The sequence below is a fragment of the Schistocerca americana genome, chromosome 3 (assembly GCF_021461395.2).
Source record: "Schistocerca americana isolate TAMUIC-IGC-003095 chromosome 3, iqSchAmer2.1, whole genome shotgun sequence".
In the NCBI taxonomy this organism is placed as follows: domain Eukaryota; kingdom Metazoa; phylum Arthropoda; class Insecta; order Orthoptera; family Acrididae; genus Schistocerca; species Schistocerca americana.
Genome location: NC_060121.1, coordinates 112,560,488 through 112,582,309, shown reverse-complemented (window position 1 = coordinate 112,582,309; position 21,822 = coordinate 112,560,488). Strand labels below are relative to the sequence as shown.

The window sequence follows — 21,822 nt, the reverse complement described above, 5'->3', positions numbered from 1 at the left end:
TTGAAGCTCACTTAAATCTTGATACTATCATTGTAGCAGCAATAACCAGTCTAACACCTGCAACAGACACTTGTCATCTTATATAGATGTTGCCAACCGCAGTGCCTTATTCGGCCTGTTTACAAATCTCTGTATTTGAACATGCATTCCTATACCAGTTCCTTTGACACTTTAGTGTACTTTTGACAGCTCAGATTTATTGGTTGCAAATTAAAAAACTCAATTTTTGAACAATCATTTTCCACAGAAAGAGTAATTTCTCAGCCTTAATATTTTTGTTCTATTACCTTAAACACTGTAGTTTCGTTGATGGTGTATCACCGATGAGAAGCTTATACTTTAAAAAATACTCCATTTTAAAAAACTGGTTTTCTGAATTTTTCCTTTTTTGGCCTGCAATATCTTTGTTTGGGGACCAGATAAAAACCTGAAAATTACACACTTTATAGACATTCACTGTATGACCAGACACAGTTCCCTTACTCACCACTTCTAACTGCAGATACTACTCAATAATCCCAACCACACCATATTGTAATTCATCCCTCTTTCTGGAAAATAAAAGCTTTGTATAATCACAGCTGCTTGACTTACCTGCTTATATCTAGCACACCTTATCCAGTTGTAATTTAGGATCTATTAAAGATAAGACTGATTATTTTGTTCAGGGACATTTTTGGAACATCACCAAAGTTGAACAATAAACTTATTTTCTTCCATAAACAACTGTTTTAATTTGTACATCATTCATCTGTTGATTTGTCACATATTTTCTCTTAGTTACAAAAGATTATATTACTAAACATTTTCATATCTGGAAATGAAGATACAGTGTAGATGCACTGGTTTAAAATCTTTGACCCAACAGAATATCTCTGCACCATACACTTAACTTTGTACCAGATGATGGTGTAACAGCCAATAAACTGTTTGTGGAACAAATAATAAATATTGTAGAATATTGCACCAGTGTCGTGTCTGTTTTCATCCAGAGACCACTGTAAAGACACAAGATCTGTGTTAGGAACAAAACTTAGACTACAGTTGCAAAGTAACAGAAATAATTAAGACATTGTCACTGATATATATTTAATGAAATTTTAATATGAAAACTGTGATATTCTGACATACTTTTCCATAAATCTTCTTCTTCTGATGAAGGCTGCAACAGATCTTACAAGTAAAAATAAGGGCAGCCCTACAAGAGTTCTGTCAGGTGAAATTGGTGCTGGCTGGAAAGAGGATACAAAGAAATCAATGCAGAATAAATGAGTGTGGATAGCAATAGTTTTTCAGTCTGAATTACAAACCCCATAGGGAGTGCTTGGCTGTTCTTTATCCACAATATGAATACCAAAGATGCCAAATATGTTTACTTTATGAAGTTAGTGATGTTCTGTCTATTTTTCAATAAACTGTGTTCACCACGGGCAGAACAGAACTCATCAGGGGACATCACACAACCTCGTTAAGAACTCGTTCCACTGCAACAAAAGACAGAAAATGTGAACTTAGAATCAAATTGTCACAATACAATGTTACATGTCAAATAAGCATAAACTTGTAAATTTAAAAAATAAATTCCTCTACATATGCAAGGTTTATTTGATAAAAACCTTGAATACAAAAAAAGCCAATTTTGAAAAATCAATGACAAATGTGGAAACCAAAATACCCAATACTTGTTGCAACTCCTGTGGCATGCTTTCACACAGTCACATGTTACACGGTTGAGAGGCTCGTGAGTAAATTGAATAAGGATAAATGTAGCGAGAAAGGGAAACTGTGAATTTTCCTTTCTTGCATGTAGCAAATGTGGAGCAGTGGTGGAGCTGGCAAGAAGGGGACCAGTAAAAATGGTACCACAACCACTGGTCGTCCGGGAGTCATTTGTGCCGTGGTGCAGCAACTGCCTGAATCCGAGGGCCTTGGAGTAAATGACCCATCAACAAGAGCGTAATGAACAATTTAAGAGCGGTAGTTGATTTTCTGTTTTTTTCTCTCAGGTCCTAGAGTACACATGTACTGTCGTTTGAATGTACTCAAGAGAGTGGTATTACCGTAGCAATTGTTAGTTGTGCTGTGAAAAGTACTAGTGAAAATGCTGGGCAAAATATACCCCTGTTTGTGAGAAGTGTGGCTATTTATTTAGTAGCGTAACAGCGAGAACTTACAGAAGCATTCCAGAAATCTCCACAACAGTTGGATCGACAGGGAGGTGGCATGGAAGGATCCAGACCACCATAAAACTACTCTGAGAAGAGAGGATAAAGGTAATACTACTTGGGGTCGGCAAAATATTGCCCTGTTATATCGGCCAGGGAAGCAACTTCTTGCTAGTGCTGGTATAAGACCCACTGCAAATCTTACAACATATACAGCAGCAGGATTTTAATTTGAGTCAGAATTACGACTCCAAAGATTGGAAGACAGAAGTTGCCACTGGCAGCTAGCGATCAACAACAGTACCTTATAATGCACGTAACAAGAAATAAAAAATAATTAAGAGCTTCTTTCGAACAAATTGTCTAAGAAAGAACAGTAAACACATAATGAATGCAAAATCTAATTTACTGTCACAAATCTGAAACAAAAAGAAGGAGAACATGGCAGCAGAAAGTGCACCCACATTACAAGCAATGACTGCACAGAATTAGTTCAAAACTTAACAAAATTGTTTTGACTGGATAACGCATATGGCGGACGTTGATCCAGAGGGAGTTATCAACACAGAATGGTGAGCAGTTACTCAAGTATGGGGTGCTGGGTTGTCCAGTCAGCGGCAGTGTGCAGCACGAGAGCAGGCTTCAGCACCAGCTTCAGCTGTTCTGCTACCAACATGCAGTTCACAGCTCCCCAGAAGGATGAGCCGTAAACATTTAAAAAGTAGAAACAGTAGTGTTAGTATATGTTTAATGCTAATATTGTTGATTGGTAATAAATAGTGCATTCCAATCACAAGAAAGATGGAAATGCAAAACGAGGAGTTAAGATCAATACTAGAAGGCATAACTAAAGAACAAACAATGAAGGATAAGGAAGGATGGAAAGCGGAACAAATAGAATTAATGAAGTCCATTAAAGAACAAATTACTGAATCAATAGAGGACATACTAAGCCATAAAATACAAGAGGTTAAAGCTAACTTAAATTCTAACTTTAATGTACAAATTAATAATCAAAACATTAAAATAATGGAAATAAACTCTGAAGTATATGAATTACAAGAATCTGTGTCAGTAGAGGTACAACAAGTGTTAACAGATGATTTACAAGAAAGTGTACACAGAATAACAACCCGACGGTGGACGAGCTATGTAGATAATGTGAATTCCTGATTCGAAGTGGTATGAAGTATTTCAGCTGCCAACAAGCATATCATGTCCACATAGAAAAATGCTGTAATAAGGACACCTGATGCTATACAACATTTGGAAAAATGTTTACAGTTACTCGTAGAACAAGAAGCAAAAGACAAAACAGAAATAAATAATATCACTTCTGGGGAAGGTCAATTAACAGTAAACAAGAACTTTATAGGATATGGGAAGCAATAGGCGATAATAGAAAATAGTAAAGGAGTAACTAAAGATGTAATGGAGGTTTTTATATATAGGAAATGAGTTTAATTTAGCAAAGCAATTTCCAAAGTATAAACCAGACGGTGATGTACACCCAATTTATTTTTTAAGAGTGTTGGCCAGATTTTTTGCCTAAAAAGTGGGATGACAAAGAAAATAGATTTAACATTAGGATATTTAATGGGAGGTGCTGCAGAATGGGGAAATTCTCACGAAGAAGAATTTGTGTATTGGAAAGATTTTGAAGAAAGCTTTAAGAGTAAGTACTCATCAAGTACTCGGGAAAAATTAATCTTACATTTATTAGACCCTGCTCCATACTATAATTCATGGGGCACATATAAAAAGTACATAGAATGGCATTTGACAAAATCGAAGTACTTAGATGATCCAACAGATGAAATGCACCAAGTAAAAGTACTCAGTACATGTTTACCATACCACAATCGACAAGGAATAATGTAGAGAGGGTGGAAAACTGAACAAGTTATTGACCTTTATTGAAGGTTTAGCCATGCTGAATATTGAAAGAAATGTAAATTATTCAGTGTATGACTGAAATACAGGGAATTCCAATAACAAATCCTTTCCTAATTCCTTACCGCAGATGGAAGGAATCTGATTATTGTAGAGTGAGCAGTAATGGTACTGTTCACAGCAGGAATAACAGTCTAAATCACAATAACCATAGAGGGGGGAGAAATAACATAAGCTTGCTGGTGTTTACAACTCAAAACTAACAAATGAATATGCAACGAAATAATGACACAGAAGCAAATTAGTGTATTATTGAAGTAATTTCCAATTGGTATCTGATCAGTGATGAAAATGAGAAAAATCCTGGGTCAGACTCCAGGATGGCACAGAACAAAATTCGGCCCATATATAAGTAAAATGATTGCTTACAGTAAAATATCACCTATAAATGATTGGTTATTAGTGGAAGAGGAAAATTTAGAAAAGGTGCAATGCAAACCAATTTTAATTGGAAGAATAGGAAATAAAGGAGTGGAAATTTACATTGATTCAGGAAGCAAAGTATCAATAATTTTGGAGGAATGGCTATTATGTGAAAGAATAAAGGAATTTCCTAAGTTACCTGTCATGCATGGCATTTCATTGCATTGCACATTGTTTCTTCTTATAGAAATATGGAAACCATGAAGTCAGCGTATTATGGTTACTTTTATGCAATTATGGCATTTGGAATTATATTTTGGGGAAATAAGCCACTGGCTAAAAAAGTACTGTGTGTACAAAAAAAGAGCCATAAGGATCATGTGTGGAGTCTATCCTAGAGCCACATGCAGGAATCTTTTTAAGAAGATTGAAATACTTACATCCACTGCGCAATATATATTCTCTTTGATGTGCTTCATAAGGAAAGAAAAATCCATCTTTTAGCTGAATAGTGCATGTCACAGTCACAATACTAGAAGGAAACATGATATCCACTATGAACAGCCAAATCTAAGTATGGTGCAGAAAGGAGTCCATTTCAGTGGCTGTAAGATTTTTTAATGCCCCCCCTTCAAGAATTAAGTGTTTGGTAGATGATAATCTCTTGTTTAAAAAACCTTAAGGCAGTTCCTATTGCAAGGATCATTTTAAACAATAAAAGAGTTCCTGAACTACAGTGTTTAACATTTCTTGTATTGTAAATTGCAAATGTATGCCCAAATTTATATTTGTAATACCAAATATTTTTATTGAAACATATATTTTGCAATATTTATTTCTCTGTGACACTTATTTTGTAATCTCTATCTATCTCTAAAATGTATTTTTTGTAGTGGGACCTAAGTTACTGTTTACTGTTTTTGTTTTGTAATCTCTACCTATCTCTAAAATGTATTTTTTGTAGTGGGACCTAAGTTACTGTTTACTGTTTTTGTTTTGTTTTATGTATTATCATAAATTCTGGCCAAAAGCTTGTAAAATTGACACGTTCCATATCCTGTGATAGTGTCACAACATGGACACCGAAACAAGAGATAAATAAATAAAAAATGGGAGTACATATTGTAGATATTACAGGTACTCAGAGCAATGTAGTGAAATGGGAAACAAGGATTACTTTTGGAATAGATCAATTAGTGTTTGAAGAAACCCTGTTAATAGTCTCTAAAATAAATGTGCAAGTATTACTAGGAGTAGATCGGTTAATAAAATATGCAGTGGTAATAGACTTTCAGAGTGGTTCTTTTAAGTACAATCTAGATAACTATAATAAAGAGATTATATATAAGACAGATTGCTGTCAAGGACTATATGGGGGTAAAAATTTATGGTTAATATATAATATGAGTTCAGTGGATAAGGATGTAAGTAATCTACAACAAATTGCAAATAAAGTTGATTTGTATGCAAAGGCTTACGAATCGGAACTGTTAACCCTTACTCAAAAGGAAGAGCTATATGGAATACTATGTAGATATTCAGATGTATTTTCAGACAAACCAGGGAATATAGTAGACTATTTGTATGGTTTTAAGACTAAAAACAAGGGAACTTTTTTCTGCAGACCTTACCTTGTACCTATCATCAAAAAAGGGGACATACAGGAAGAAATAGATAAAATGGTAGATAGAAATGTTATAGAAAGAAGTACAAGCTTATTCAATAAGCCACTGTTGGTTGTCAGAAAGATAACAGGAGGTGTGCGCCTAGTACTAGACACATGAACCTTGAATCATCACATTGAACCGGAGAGAGATCGTCCCATATGCATAGACAAACTTGCTCGTTTTGCAAAAGCAAATTATTTTAGCTCTATTTTAGCTCTGTGGATCTCACGGAGGGTACTGCCAGGTGAAATTAGCTACAGAATCTAGACCTTATACTGCATTCCTATATGACAGTCATACCAGTTTAAAGTTTTACCATTTGGGTTAAACATATCAGTATCAGTGTTTATAAGAGCATTAGATGAAGCATTAGGGAAAAAGTTGTTACAAGAGCTATTGATTTATGTAGATGATATACGGTACTTATTGTTTCAGAAACCTGGGAGGAACATTGTGATTTACTTGCAAGAACACTAAAGAAATTTTACACCAATGGAATACGTATTAAGCTTGCTAAATCACATTTTGGGCGACAGGAACTAAAATTCTTGGGGCGTCTCACAGGAATAAGAGAAATTAAGCCAGATCCAGAACTATTATGCCGATTAAAGACTGTCCACATCCACAGAATGTGAAACAGTTACATTCCTTTTTAGGATTAGTGGGATTCTATAGACGGTATAACAAGGACAAGTCATGAATAACCCACATCTACTATCACTATTAAAGCAAAACGGGTATGGGATGAAAGTGCATGAAATGCATTCTAGGAAGGAAAGGATACCCCAGTCAATGCTATTTTAAACCATCCCGAGTCTTCGTGAACTATTTGGCAGCGCAACACGTGCATCAGAATATGGCATAGCAGCAAAAATATTTCATGGCAAATGGGACCCAGAAGAGGAAGAATGTAAAACCATTGCTTTCACTAGCCGCAGCCTAGACACACAAGCTGAATTATAAAGCAAGGGAGAAAGAATTACTTGCTGTGTTATGGAACTTAAAGATATTTGAGGCACTGATTTGGGGTTCAGAAACTGTTATTTATACAGATCACCAAGCATTGATATTCTCAACGGAAAGTTGTTTATAGCACAGGAGGCTCCTGAGGTGGCTATTGTTTTTACAACAGTTTCAAATACAAATAGTTTACATCAAGGGAACATTAAATTGTGTACCAGATGCATTATCACGATTGCCATTAGGAATGATTAATTCTTAGAGAACTCCGAATGAGATTTTTACTCTGCAGTGGAGTGTGCGCAGATATGAAACTTCCTGGCAGATTAAAACTGTGTGCCGGACCGAGACTCGAACTCGGGACCATTGCCTTTCGCGGGCAAGTGCTCTACAACTGAGCTACCCAAGCACGACTCACGTCCTGTCCTCACAGCTTTACTTCTGCCAGTACCTCGTCTCCTACCTCCCAAACTTTACAGAAGCTCTCCTGCGAACCTACAGAACTAGCACTCCTGAAAGAAAGGATATTGCGGAGACATGGCTTAGCCACAGCCTGGTGGATGTTACCAGAATGAGATTTTCACTCTGCAGCAGAGTGTGTGCTGATATGAACCTTCCCGGCAGATTAAAACTGTGTGCCGGACCGAGACTCCAACTCGGGACTTTTGCCTTTCACGGGCAAGGGCTCTACCAACCGAGCTACCCAAGCACGACTCACGTCCCGTCCTGTCCTGTCCTCACAGCTTTACTTCTGCCAGTACCTCATCTCCTACCTTCCAAACTTTACAGAAGCTCTCCTGTGAACATTCTGTAAAGTTTGGAAGGTAGGAGACGAGGTACTGGCAGAAGTAAAGCTGTGAGGACGCGATGTGAGTCGTGCTTGGGTAGCTCAGTTGGTAGAGCTCTTGCCCGCGAAAGGCAAAGGTCCCGAGTTCGAGTCTCGGTCCGGCACACAGTTTTAATCTGCCAGGAAGTTTCTTAGAGAACTACTGGACCAGTAATGATTTTTAATACAAATCTTCTGAAAATAAACTATACGAAAGACAAAGTACGTGTATTACTTAATAAAATCAGGCAAGGAATGAAAGATGAAGAAGAATTAAATCTTAAAATGTTAAAGTATGAGAAAAATGAGTTACTGCCCACAGAAGACAAACTTTGGACAGTGATCAACCAAGTATTATTTTGGACAGAGAATACAAATACATCATACTGGAAATCACGTGTACCTGAGTGTGCATAAAATGATTTAATTTGGTTTATACATAAAGGTTATGGGCATTTTGGAATAAGGAAATGTATAAAACAGATGGTACAGCTTTACCATTTTAAACAACTAGGTAAGTATGCTGTAAGATTACAACAGACCTGTCAAGTCTGTCAAAAGGTGAAGGAAAATTAGAGAGAAACACATTACACTTAATGTCTCCTATGATACCTAGAGCTTTACACGATTTAACAGCTTTGGAGTTTTATGGACCATTACCAGCAAGTCAAGCAGGAATTAGATATATTTACATTCCATTAGAGTGTTGGTCTAAATATGTTAAATGTAACAGTCTAATGGAGCTAACCCAGAGACAGTTATAAACTGTATGTGCAAATATTTTGTAGAGGTACGAAAACCTAAGATTATTAATGGATAACTGTTCACTGTTTGTGAGTCAGTCATTTATAGAGTTTCTAGCTTGGGAGAATGTAAGGCATGCCACAATATCAAAATATAATCCAAAATCGAATCCGTGTGAAAGGGTTATGAAGGAGATAAGACGTTTATGCAAAACTTGGGCAAAATTAGTGCCAGAATTTCAAATGGTTTTGAATGAACTACCTCATTTGTCTATGAGATTGTCTCGCATAGAAATACTACGAAAAAAATTTATAGGGGAATCACTATTAAAATTCTTCAAATGGCCAGAGGTACAGCAGGAAGAAAGTGCTAAGTTAGACAAAATAGTAGAAAAGCAATTGCGTAGATCAGCTGATAAAAGATGATCATCATAGTTGCAATCTTAAAAAGGAAACACAGAATTTTTTTCCGAAATATGCTATATTTAAGGGAAACCTTCATATGTAAATGAAGTTTCATTACTGTTCTTAATTGGAAGCTTATTATGTCAGTAATGCTAGTATCTTAAAGAAGGGGGGGGGGGAGGAATAAACAACAGTATAACCAACTGTGCACTTAAATTTGGCTTTAAGGTATACTGACAACATGTATGTAGTAGCGGTAGTGATGAGTAATATTCTTTAAACATTGTAAAAATTTAGGTAAAGGCATTAGAGGCACATCCATTGAGTATACTTTTTGAGAGCCATATAGAAAATTTCTTTGACACGATCAACACAAAAGTTTGCTAAATGTAATACGAACTTGCATATGTATGGACTTAAACACGTTAGATGGAATATAGACATCAGGCTACAGATGACATATCTAATATATCAATACATGTTGGTTATGTACATAATAGTACTTAACAATACACAGTTTTCAGTTAAGAAAGGGATATATGACCTGTTGTTCATTAAAGTGAGAACTACATCTTTAGTGTAGGAACATATTTTAAGCAAAGGCAACTTGTTAACTGGAAAATATAATAAAAGTTAAAAATAGAATTACAGAGTGTTTAGCATACTCAGTGTAAGGCAACAGGAGAGAAGATACAAACACTTTTTAAATGCTTATAATGAACCATAGTAATACACAGTGCATGGATAACAAAACCATAAATAATATATCTGTACTACATTCACGTAATGAAGAAAACTAGTTGGGGTGCAATAAAAGAGTCATTAACATCGGGTGTTGATATGGAAATGCTAAATGAAACTTGTCACATGTATGTTACACAATCTCTTCATATTATTAAACTGAACTAAAAGGGAATGGTAGGTAAGAGAGAGGAGTAATGGTATAATTCAAACAGTCAGGCTGTGGATTGGAATCATGAGTGAAAGACCTCACAGAAATTCTCAAATAAAGCCTTATTTTTCAATTCTTTTTGTTCTTTTTAAGTTACGGAAGATTTCAATTTCCTCCAGAAGGTTCATACTTAATCCCTTCTTTGCTTCATGCAGTATTTTCATATTCTCAGCAATGGTACCTATTCTGTGGTTACAAGCTTTAAGGCTGAAGCCCAAAGCTGAAGCGTTTGTTTGTTGTGTGTGTTGAAGAAACCTTTTCTTTAGTTTCCTTCTCATCTGGCCAATGTAAAACTTTTCATATTGTTGACAGTTAATTTTGTAGACACATGGCCTCTCATATACTTTTGCGCCTAAGTTTTGAAGATTAGATGGGTAGATCATGTAACTAATAAGGAGGTACTGAATAGAATTTTGGAGACAAGAAATTTGTGGTAAAACTTGACTAAAAGAAGGGACTGGTTGATAAGACACATTCTGAGACATCAAGGGATCAGCAATTTATTACTAGAGAGAATTGAGGTGGGTAAAAATTTAAGAGGGAGACCAAGAGGTGAATGAAGTAAGTAGGTTCAGAAGTATGTAGGTTGCAATAATTATTCAGAGATGAAGAGGCTTGCACGGGATACAGTAGCATGGAGAGCTGCATCAAACTGATATTTGGACTGTAGACGACAAAAACACAGTAATTTACAAGAAACAGAGTTATCTCACATTTCCAGTGAGGAGAAGCTAGCTGTGAAGGGACTAAGATGACCTACCAGTTGTAAATATTGTGCAAAATAATACTGGCAATCAGCAAATCAAAGGAACACCTGAAATGGATTTATAGAAACAGTGATTGGTTATGTGGCTGTGAAGTTAAAAATACATTATTTTGCTTCCCATGCCTGTTTGGTAGGCAATCATCACGGATGAAAGTGGGAACTATGGACGTAAATCATCTCAGTAACAAAGTGAAGAAGCATGTATTTTCAGCTGTTGACATACAAAATTGTTGAAGACTTGCACTTTTTGAAACTGTTAATGTAGCTGAACAACTGGGTAGTGTGTGTGTGTGTGTGTGTGTGTGTGTGTGTGTGTGTGTGGAAAGAGAATTGTGAAGTATAAGAAGGAAGTTAGGTGCAATAGGTATCAGTTAAATATTTTCATAAATTGCATTCGTTTCTATAGTTCCTTTGAACTACTCTTAAGAGGTCAAGATGAAACTGAACTGTTATCAAAGAGCACTAATTTTGATGCTGAATTTGATGCAGCATTAAAAAATCATTTGGATAAGGCAACTTTTTCACAGGAATGTCCAAAACAATTCAAAATGAACTTTTGCAAATTAAGTTTCAATTTGATACGAAGATATTTCAAAGCAAGTAATGGAATCAGAATTATTAGCTGTCACAGTAGATGAAATTGGTGACAGACCAAATGTATTTCAGATGGCTGTTGGATACAACTACGTATTAAGAATAAACCAACAGAAAAGTTCTAGAGTTTCCCCCCTCCTTTCAGCCAAGATGCACAGATGTTGGCTAGAAGAATAGACATGCAAAAAGTGAACGAGTCTCCCCAAAAATCGATTGTACAAAAGCATGATGGGGCTTCTGTTATGGCTGGTTCCTCTGGTGGGATATAAGATTTGTACAAAAATTCTATCCTAATGCAGAATATGTACACTGCCATACCCATGCAGTTAATCTTACAATGTGCAAGACACTGTCAATCAGCCACAATGTGAAAATATTTCTTTAGAGTTTGCAAGGAAGGTGTGCATTTTTCTCAAAAGTGAGAGTGACAGGCATCCCTGTCATGGATATTCACTGAAATCAAGCACCCCAATTGTGAGAGACAAGGAGACTTACTGGAAACAAGCACCCCAATGGTGAGACACAAGGGTACACACTGAAATCAAGCACACCAATGGTGAGAGCCAAGTGGACCTGCCAATATCAAGCACCCTGATAGGTGCAGAAAACTGTAACATCCACACTGTCATTCCTGGATCATGCTAAATGCAGTTTCTAACCAGACATTTAAACGGCTAACTGTACTGCACTATACAATCAAATTTGCAACACTTAAGTAAATTTCGAACATAAATATTAACAAATGTTTACATTTGTATTGTAAATACAATGTAGAATCATTCTTAATTACAAAAACAAGCACAACGATATTTGTTGATTACAGCACCATCTATCACAAACAGAAAACAATGGTTTGCATAAACAGTACATGTTTGGTGTACAATCCAAATATACAGAAGATGGGGGTTCTCATTTGAAAATATGAAGCTGACCCTGCGCATGCAGGACGGGTGGAAAATAGGTGGGCAGTTTGCCAGTTGTTACACAGACTGATGTCCTCTTAACTTTTCACCTATAACACTTTCATACAATGCATTGTTTTAGAGTTATTTAGGCAACTGAGGTTAAAAACAAACCAACTGTATATTAATCCTCATAATTTCCCACCACAGACCTGGAAACTTAGTTATAAATGCCAATAATTCTTTTCTACAAGGAGTATCTGTTCCACACCTGTAACTATATTTACAACATTCAATTATATCTCAGAGCACCCTGCTGATGTGGAACTCAGGATAACAAAATTCGAATGCATCAATATTACACTATTACTCAGCATAAGCTCACTGAAAAAATACTGAGTGACATGGTACTTCATATGATGACTGCACTTTGCTATATCTTGTCACAGACTAACTTTACAGGGAAATTTACAAGCTGGATGTTGAGTACCAACTGATCATTGCTGTATGAGCAATGCCTATTTAAAGATGCATGTAGGACAGTTATCCAAAATATTAATTTACAGTTCATTACGAAGAGACATTATTTTGACTAATAGTTGGTTAACTATACACACAAAGTGTAAATGATAATTTCTGCTTTATAGCATGGAAGTACTGATGCACATTAAAAGTTACAAAAGCCAGCAAGAATTTTCTGGAAAGTCAAACTTTCTAATTGGAATATTTCATAAACTAAAACATTATTCTAGGAAAACTGTTAACTGTTAGAAACAGAAAAATTATGACTACAAGACTGTGACATTGGATTTTCAAAATTATTACATTTAAGATTCTTTAATACTTATGACAGCAACAAGTCTGATTACAGGTAACTTTTGAAATATATTATTTTTGCAAAGGTAAGATGTTTAGAAATATAGGAATGAGACTTTCAGATAAGCTATGTTAGCCCTGAAATGGAGATTTTTTAGCAGGATCAAAGTTTGGCAGTGTACACAATCTTTGTGAACGTATCTATTTCTATGTGAAGTATTTATACACGTTGCTTCAAATAATAGCTATCCCTCCTATCATCATCAGAAGTTGAAAACACTGACTGGCCAGGGCTAGCACAATGTTCTGCTTATATAGATATAACAGTGGCATCTGGGATGTACCAGAGAAGGTCAGTGTGGCGCATGTGTGGAAGGTGAGTTGGGTAGCTCCCAGCAGCCCTGTCCCACCACAAAACAGAGAGACATCACATGGTGTAAGTGGCCGGCGGCAACGTTTGAAACTACCACTACTGCGTCCCTACAAGCATCTACTTTACATCTTTACTTTCGCTCAATGTTCAAAGCCCAATCTCATGCCCTGTCAAGTGTGTACACTTGGTCTCTGTTAGAACTGTTGCTGTTTATCCTGATTTCAGCCACTTCTTTGGTAACAGAATCCCAGTGTGATGTCTGGGGCAAAACTTCCCCCCCCCCCCCCCCCCCCCAAACTATTTTAGTTCTAAAGTGCTCCAGTGGCAATGACTGAATATCCTCAGGTAGTGGATTAAATCATTTTAGGCCACCATATGGAAGCTACCTTTATTGAAAGTGCTGTATTGATGAACATTTCCCTTTCTGTAGCTCTGGAGAACAAACAATTTATCTTTGTGTGAATGAAGCAGCTGAAAATAAGAGGGGATGCTGAAAAATAAGGCCTCTGGATTTTTTATTCTGTTGTTAATATCAGCTGAGTTATTACACGTTATGCATATTACTCTGTCAACTTCCCCACTTCACTGTTGCAACCTCCTGCTGCTGAACAGGTCCAATTTGTATTGCGTAACATCATGGTGTTTAACATATTGGTGCATGATAAACAGCATGCTGTAAGTGAATTTATGAAACAACATATTCAAAGAGCTTGTCCACACATGGAGCATTCTCCTTCAGCAAAGCCAGACTATACATGAACACTGCAACATCTGACCATTTGACATATTGGATTCATTGTCATTGATCATCCTCCATACAGTCCCAGCTTGGCTCCATCAACTGTTTCCAAAGCTTTAATAACATCTTCAAGTACTTCATTTTGATAGTAATGAAGCAGTGCAGGCAGAGGTGAGGTTGTGGCTCTGTCAACATAGTCAAACATTCTACAGTCAGGGTATCAGCAAAATGGTCTCTCACTGGGAGAAATGTGTTTGTCAACAGGGTGGCCATGTTGAGAAATAAGTATGTAGACATGAAGAATAAAGATGTAGAATGTTAATAAAGTTTGTTTTATTTAAAAAGGTTTAAGAGCTTCCCCATAAAAAAACTGGGAGTCAATACTTTTCAGAGTGCCCTTGTATATTGGCTGAAAGCATTCATGACTGCTAATTGGGTAAAAAGTTGTTTCAAAGGTCAATCTTTTTTGTTTTGAGGTGACCCTCGTCACTTTCTTTTGCAATAGAAGCACATTCTTGCAGCCTGCATACTGGTATCATAGCTGATGTGGAACACTGCAGATTATACCGTTAGCAGGTACTGATCTGATATTACACTTTTTAGTTTCCTTAGGAGATGCAGGACTTGTGAATGTTTGGAAAAATATGCATTTAGGGTGCTGTTGACAGGTTAACTTAGTATCAGTGAACAGCCCAGAAGTCTAGAGACTAATGTGTCACCTAATGCTACAGTATCACTAAGGCTGCATGTCATCCTCTGCATTTTGCCTTTATCATTTCTCATCTTGTTCATGATCAGCCTAGCCTCGCCTCAGTAAATAGGACTTGTGCTTGCTGAACAGCCGGAGCAACTATCTTCTCCCCCCCCCCCTTTTTTTTCCCCAGTGGCCCCATTATGGATTCCTGTGGTGTACAACACTGTACCGTATTTTCACCTGAATCTGCTCCTTGCACTGATGCACTTATCTGTTGTTCAGATAGGATTTGAGAGTTTTCAGAACAGCTCTCCCAATACCATTGGAACTTAGCTCTTAGGGCTGTTGTCATTGATATGCCACTCCAAAAGCAAAGCATAAGAAGAATTATTTCCTTCAAAATATCTTAATACTTTATCTTTCATTATGGACTCCTTACCTTAGCTATTACTGGTATCATGTGGATTCTATTTTTTTTGAACTGCTACCGTGTGGTGTTCTTTTAGTAAAACTGGACATACCTGAGCAGGGAGGCATTTACTTATTACTTCCGGCAGGGGATGAGTGATTTCAGATACTATAGGTTTTAACACAGTACAGGAAGTGCTGTAAATATTGCATCTTCCTGTGGGTCTGTAGGTTTTACTCTGTGTTTAGGACACACTCTTTGACATTACAATGCTGCAATTATTTACAAATTTAGCAGCAACTGTAGGATCTATTCCAGATTCAAGAATTTCACCTACTGTGTTTTTCATTATTTTTATAACACATGCATTAAATCATCTAGACTGCAAGAATTAGAGTGTAAGGTGAGTTTATACTGTGTTCATTAACCAGATACCATGCTGCCTTCCAAATACTGCGAGCTTCTTTAATAAGTTTAGCACTGCTTTCCTCCTCTAATTTTATCTGCTTACATTCTGTAGATCCTCTTAGCCTGTAAATATTGCAGTACAGTCTGTTCTTAATGTCAATAGCTTTAGTTTCTTTGATATTATTTAGTGTCTATGCCTTTTGTTTTAGTTAGTCTAGGGGTATACCACCCTTCAATTTAGTTTTCTGTATACAGTTTCACTTGGAAATTTAATATATCTAGGGTTTTAGTGGTGAATTTTCATCAAATTTGACTGTCTGGGACATGCAACTCAATGTATCAAAACATCTGTATTCCGTTTCTGGTAGGGTTAGATAGTGCTCAAATGCATGTAATACATCAGGTCTCACCTTCTGAACAAAAAATGGGAAATCTATCAAGTTTTGGCTCGTGGCACTATACTGGCTATAACCAAGCATTCATTTATTTTTTTCTTAAAAAGTGTTGTTTCATTTTCTTCTGGACGGTTCTTGTCTTTACATTTTATCAGAGTAGAACACTAGGCATCCTCCGGAACAAAAAAAGGCTTCTCGCATCATTCTTGGGCCATATTGTGCTGGCATACATCTTTGCCAGCACACCGGTGGCCAGCCGATGTGGCCGAGCAGTTCTAGGCGCTTCAGTCCAGAACCGCGCGACCGCTACGGTCACAGGTTCGAATCCTGCCTCAGGCACAGATGTGTGTGATGTCCTTAGGTTAGTTAGGTTTAAGTAGTTCTAAGTTCTAGGGGACTGATGACCTCAGCTGTTAAGTCCCATAGTGCTCAGAGCCATTTGAATCATTTTGAGCACACCAGTCGGCACCAGGAAACATTGTATAGCAGGCACTGAACTAGGCAAGCCTATGACAAGAGAAGACCAAGACACACCCACAGGCTATGCACTGATAACACCACCTGGGGACTGAGCATATAAGCCGCTTCTGACTGAGCTGTCTCAATCTCAGTACCTCAGTAAGTCACATTGGGACTAAGTTCACACTGCACCTCAATGCACTGCACTGTGCTCTAGTCTTCCACAGTGACAGTTATCACCTCACACCTTAGCTAGCTGTGAGGGAGTGTTAGTCATTGTATATAGTTGTGACATGGACAAGGTTCAAGAATCAGTACATGTTATCCGACTGCTGTTAACCACAGAACTTCAGATTGGACATCACTGAAATGTCGGAAGTTCCATGCGGCTTTTCGCGGATGATGCTGTAGTATACAGAGAAGTTGCAGCATTAGACAATTGCAGTGAAATGCAGGAAGATCTGCAGCGGATAGGCACTTGGTGCAGGGAGTGGCAACTGACCCTTAACATAGAGAAATGTAAGGTATTGCGAATACATAGAAAGAAGGATCCTTTATTGTATGATTATATATAGCAGAACAAACACTGGTAGCAGTTACTTCTGTAAAATATCTGGGAGTATGCGTACGGAACGATTTGAAGTGGAATGATCATATAAAATTAATTCGATCATACAATGTAAGCTTTAACGCCGGTATTGTCTTCACTTAAAACTTCCGGGCTGATAGGCCGTGGTCGAAGTATAAAACTCTCTTCTGATGCTTCGTCTCCGACTGCGGGGGACATCCTCTGAGGTAAAAGCGGCGAACTGCAGTTCGCCGCTTTTACCTCAGAGGATGTGTCCCGCAGTCAGAGAGGAAGCATCAGAAGAGAGTTTTATACTTCGACCACGGCCTATCAGCCCGGAAGTTTTAAGTAAAATTAACTGTTGGTAAGGTGGGTGCCCAGTTGAGATTCATTGGGAGAGTCCTTAGAAAATGTAGTCCATCAACAAAGGAGGTGGCTTACAAAACACTCATTCGACCTATACATGAGTATTGCTCATCAGTGTGGGAACCGTTCCAGGTCGGGTCGACAGAGGAGATAGAGAAGATCCAAAGAAGAGCGGCGCATTTCATCACACGGTTATTTGGTAAGCGTGATAGCGTTACGGAGTTGTTTAGCAAACTCAAATGGCTGACTCTGCAAGAGAGGCGCTCTGCATCACGGTGTAGCTTGCTGTCCAGGTTTTGAGGCGGTTCATTTCTGGATGAGGTATTGAATATATTGCTTCCCCCTACTTATACCTCCCGAGATCATGAATGTAAAATTTGAGAGATTTGAGTGCGTACGGAGACTTTCCGGCAGTCGTTCTTCCCGCGAACCATACACAACTGGAACAGGAAAGGGAGGTAATGACAGTGGCACGTAAAGTGCCCTCTGCCACACACTGTTGGGTGGCTTGCAGAGTATAAATGTAGATGTAGAAGTACTCAATTGGCTCCTGTAATAAAGCGTATTTTAATCACATGTGCATTTTGTGTTGTGGTGAGAGGAAACTGGACACTCACCTATCAGACCACCCTCTCCTCATCCAGGCAGGAACCACAAAACATTACAAGAGTGCACAGCAACAACATAAATTACTGCCCATTACTTTATCTTTGGGTAAAAAGCAGTTTTCAAGCAATTATTCAATTTGTAAGTTTTGAGTTTTACCACTGTAAAATTATTGCAATTTGGGAAAGTGTTTTGTAAGATGTTTGTTACCAGTACAGTACAGCAAATCTTTATAATCTATCAGTACAGCACATTCTCAATAATGCTGAAGAGAACCACTAAATTCACTCAGTTATAGCTGGACAAGGAAGTTGGTCTTTTATAATGAATCTCTCCCACGAAAACTGTAATAAGACTTTGCAGCACTATCTACTTACACCACATGTGTGTACAATAAAGCTATACAACTGACCAAGGTGTTCTTACTCTTGTAGGAAGACTAAGGTTACCACTGTTTCAGATTTTAACCATAGCTCCAATTACTGGCAAACAGTACTGACAGTTAACCACCAATCCAGGTCCTGATCTGAGGGTGGGTGGATGCGGGTGTCAAGGTCCTTATGACCATTCTTTGGTAAAAGTGTTTATATTTTTACGCATATTAGTTTAAAAATTTCACAGTTCACTTTTGGAGACTAAAGTAGCATGAAAACTTTAGTGCCTCAAAAAAGACAAGGGATTCTATAAGCCACAAGCTACATTTAACACAGGATACTTTAAAATTGCTTACACGGAAGCTTGTTCCCGTGTATATGCTCGCAGCCTAACTGGTAACATTCCAGTCAGATTAATGCAAACATACACAGGCTGGCTGCAGATGAAAGGACAAAACTTACAGAGCTTTGTCTGGTCTCTAAGATGATCACTGGAACAAATGTAAAATATGTCATATTACAAAGTTTGGGTCTAGTGTAGCAGGAGATACAACCCGTCGGCTTTGGACAATGACGTCACAAGTCGCCAGAGAGCAGTTTACCATTTTCGCTTTTGCTGTTATGTTTCAGTTTCGTTTTTTTACTGATTGCTTAATAAAGTTGATCTGTTTATTCTATCTCATGAGATTTTTTTTTAAAAAAGCCAAAAAACACTTATCAGCTACTGAAGGGAGCTACAACACTAAGAAGAATCGCTTCTCGTTTGGCGACTTATGGCGTCATTGTCCAAAGCCGACGGCTTGTATCCCCTGCTACACTAGTCCCCAAAGTTTATAGTTCTCTCCAGAACAAAATTTGACAACATTCACTGCTGTGTCACGAGACACAGGTTGGTGAAGCTTGATTTACACAGCCTAATGACGGAATCTGGAAACGTGAAAAGGCTACATTCAGCGTGAGAAAATGGGGACTCTGATCTATCTGAATTTCTTATGGGCAGCCATAACGGGGTGGGGGGGGGGGGGGGGGGGGGCGGGGGGCTGGTCGTCATCGTCGGCGCCGCCGCCGCACCCCCGATCCCGCTCCCACAAGCTCTGAGGAACAGCAAAAAATATAGTGTAATCATGTTTCTTTTGAGAAAATGATTTAAAAGTCGGTATTACGCATGTTTTTAACAGGGTCGCAACTAAAACTTCTTTATGGTTAGTTAAAAGTTGTCATTTGTCTTCCAAAATATTAAAAATACTCTCTATCCCCCCTCCTCCTCCTCCTCCTCCTCCTCCTCCTCCCCCCCCCCCCCCCCCACCTTTACAAATTATCGAATGGTTGCCCATGGTACATATCACACGTCAAAAAGCATGTGCGTGACAACTTTACAGAAGGACATTAAAACACATGGGTATTCAAAGTAAGTGAGCTCGATAATCACTAACCGTAGCTGCTGTGCGGCCTTTGGAGCGTTCGGGTAGAGTCTTGGTTGCTTAGCGATTTGCGAGGGTGTATCCACCACCGTCAGCCTTCCCAAGTTCGTGGCCGCAGAGTCGCAATGGGGCAGCTAGTCTGCGAATTCCCAACCTTCTATTCTCGTAAATCGTTGACACTCGAGAGCCGTCTGTTACGGATGCAGGACGTACCTTCTATTGGATCGACTCAAAATAATAACGGGCAGTTCCAGCTGGGGCAATTTCTTGCTAATAATGGTTTAATTAGTTATCTGCGTCATTTAATATCAGATGAACAAGGTGCCCATGCCAATGTTATCGGATTTTCCTTAAGTTTTCACTGTTCACTCTTATTGCCCAACCACAATATTATTGCTCTTTACTTCCCGTGTCTGTAACCGGAAACACACAGCAGCTACGGAAAATGCGTCGCACTGTGAATGGTTTCAAAGCAGTTATGCATATACTGTCAACAGTATCAAGTCTTTCCACATGCCCTCCTGAAATGTCCCGATAAAAACTCGTGTCTCAGAACACGGGAATACACTGAAGAACAGTGACATCGTTGTTTGTGTGACGGGTGCCAACGACGTAGCTCATAGCAAAGCCGGAAAGTGCATAACAGGTTTGAGGGATTTTTTAAAAGTAAATATGATGAAAAACACTGTTGTTGTGACGATACCTCAGACACGACCTCATGTATAATGCGTGTGAATAACGAAATCCGCAAAACCAACACTAGAATAAAACAATTATGGTCTACTTACGCAAAATGCAATGTAGTAGATATTAACAGACTGGCGAAAAATCTACACTCTGAATATTGTGAGCATCTGGATTACCAGGGTAAAAGATTTCTGTCACGAGAGAAAATTATAAATGAAATTCAAGAACACAACTGTCTACTTCTAAAAATACACTATTTCTGGGGACACGTATGGGCCTCCTTTTTTAAGCAATACAACGTTACAGGGGAAGGGAGGATAGAAACCACAGTCTATTGTCTAACAGTCGCGACACTCACTGCTGTTTAAGAAACACTTGTGACGTTGGATAGAATTGCAGCTTACCACATTGATATCAAAAGCATATGAACACACAGATTCACATGTAAGAAGCAGAGACATGTACTTCTACACGCAAAAGCGATCGATTGCTCATTTATCGTTCTGTAGACCTACTGTATTTGTCATTGTCGCCTGTTGCCACAAGTACGACCTTCATCTTTATATTATTCTAGGGTGTCCATTCGTCCCGTTTTTCCCGGGACAGTCCCGTTTCTTACCAAAATGTCCCGCTGTCCCGAAAGTTTTTTGGGGGACGCTCAAATGTCCCGTTTTTTTATGATTCCACTTGGCTAGAGTATTTTACGCTACTGGTTGTTTGACTTGCTATTAACTGCTCAATTATTTACGCTAGGGAACGTGTGATGACTTTCAGCATACCCCAAACATGTACCGAACTGTCAACAATCGCAAGTAATTTTAAACGCACTATAGGTTACGAATAACAACGAAGATTCTTCTCTTCTAAATCGATCCACTGAATCCGTCCTTTCGGTCTAGAGATACTCTACACCACTAATACTTGCTCTCTGGCTTTCATCGCCTCACTGTTAATGTTTTGCACTGTGCAATCCATGGAGGTAAGAATAACCTCCATGGTGCAATCACTGTTTCATTATGCCAAAACGAAAGTGTAATTTTAACAGCAATATAAAAAGCAAGTTTCCTTTTATCACTGGTAGTGGAGAAACTGTAGAATGTGCATTGTGCAGATCAAAATTTGCTATTGATCATGGTGTAAGGTCTGACATTGTGAATCTCATTAAGACTAAGAAACGTGGCATGAGTGATCAAACAAATAGAGCTAACAAA

At 38.1% G+C, this 21,822-nt stretch overlaps 1 long non-coding RNA gene across 6 annotated transcripts; it reads right to left on the bottom strand.

Moving 5' to 3' along the window:
* Positions 1–790: 790 nt before the first annotated feature.
* LOC124606750 lies at positions 791–21,415 on the bottom strand. 6 transcript variants are annotated; one of them, XR_006978714.1, is made up of 5 exons: positions 20,970–21,022; positions 18,860–18,994; positions 1,311–1,484; positions 1,132–1,232; positions 791–998 (listed from the first exon to the last, which is right to left on the bottom strand). It is a non-coding gene; the product is annotated as an uncharacterized LOC124606750 (long non-coding RNA). The 6 variants fall into 6 exon arrangements; XR_006978713.1 differs by having other exon boundaries at positions 20,713–21,009; XR_006978718.1 differs by lacking the exons at positions 18,860–18,994; positions 20,970–21,022 and adding an exon at positions 21,391–21,415.
* Between the last annotated feature and the right edge of the window lie 407 nt (positions 21,416–21,822).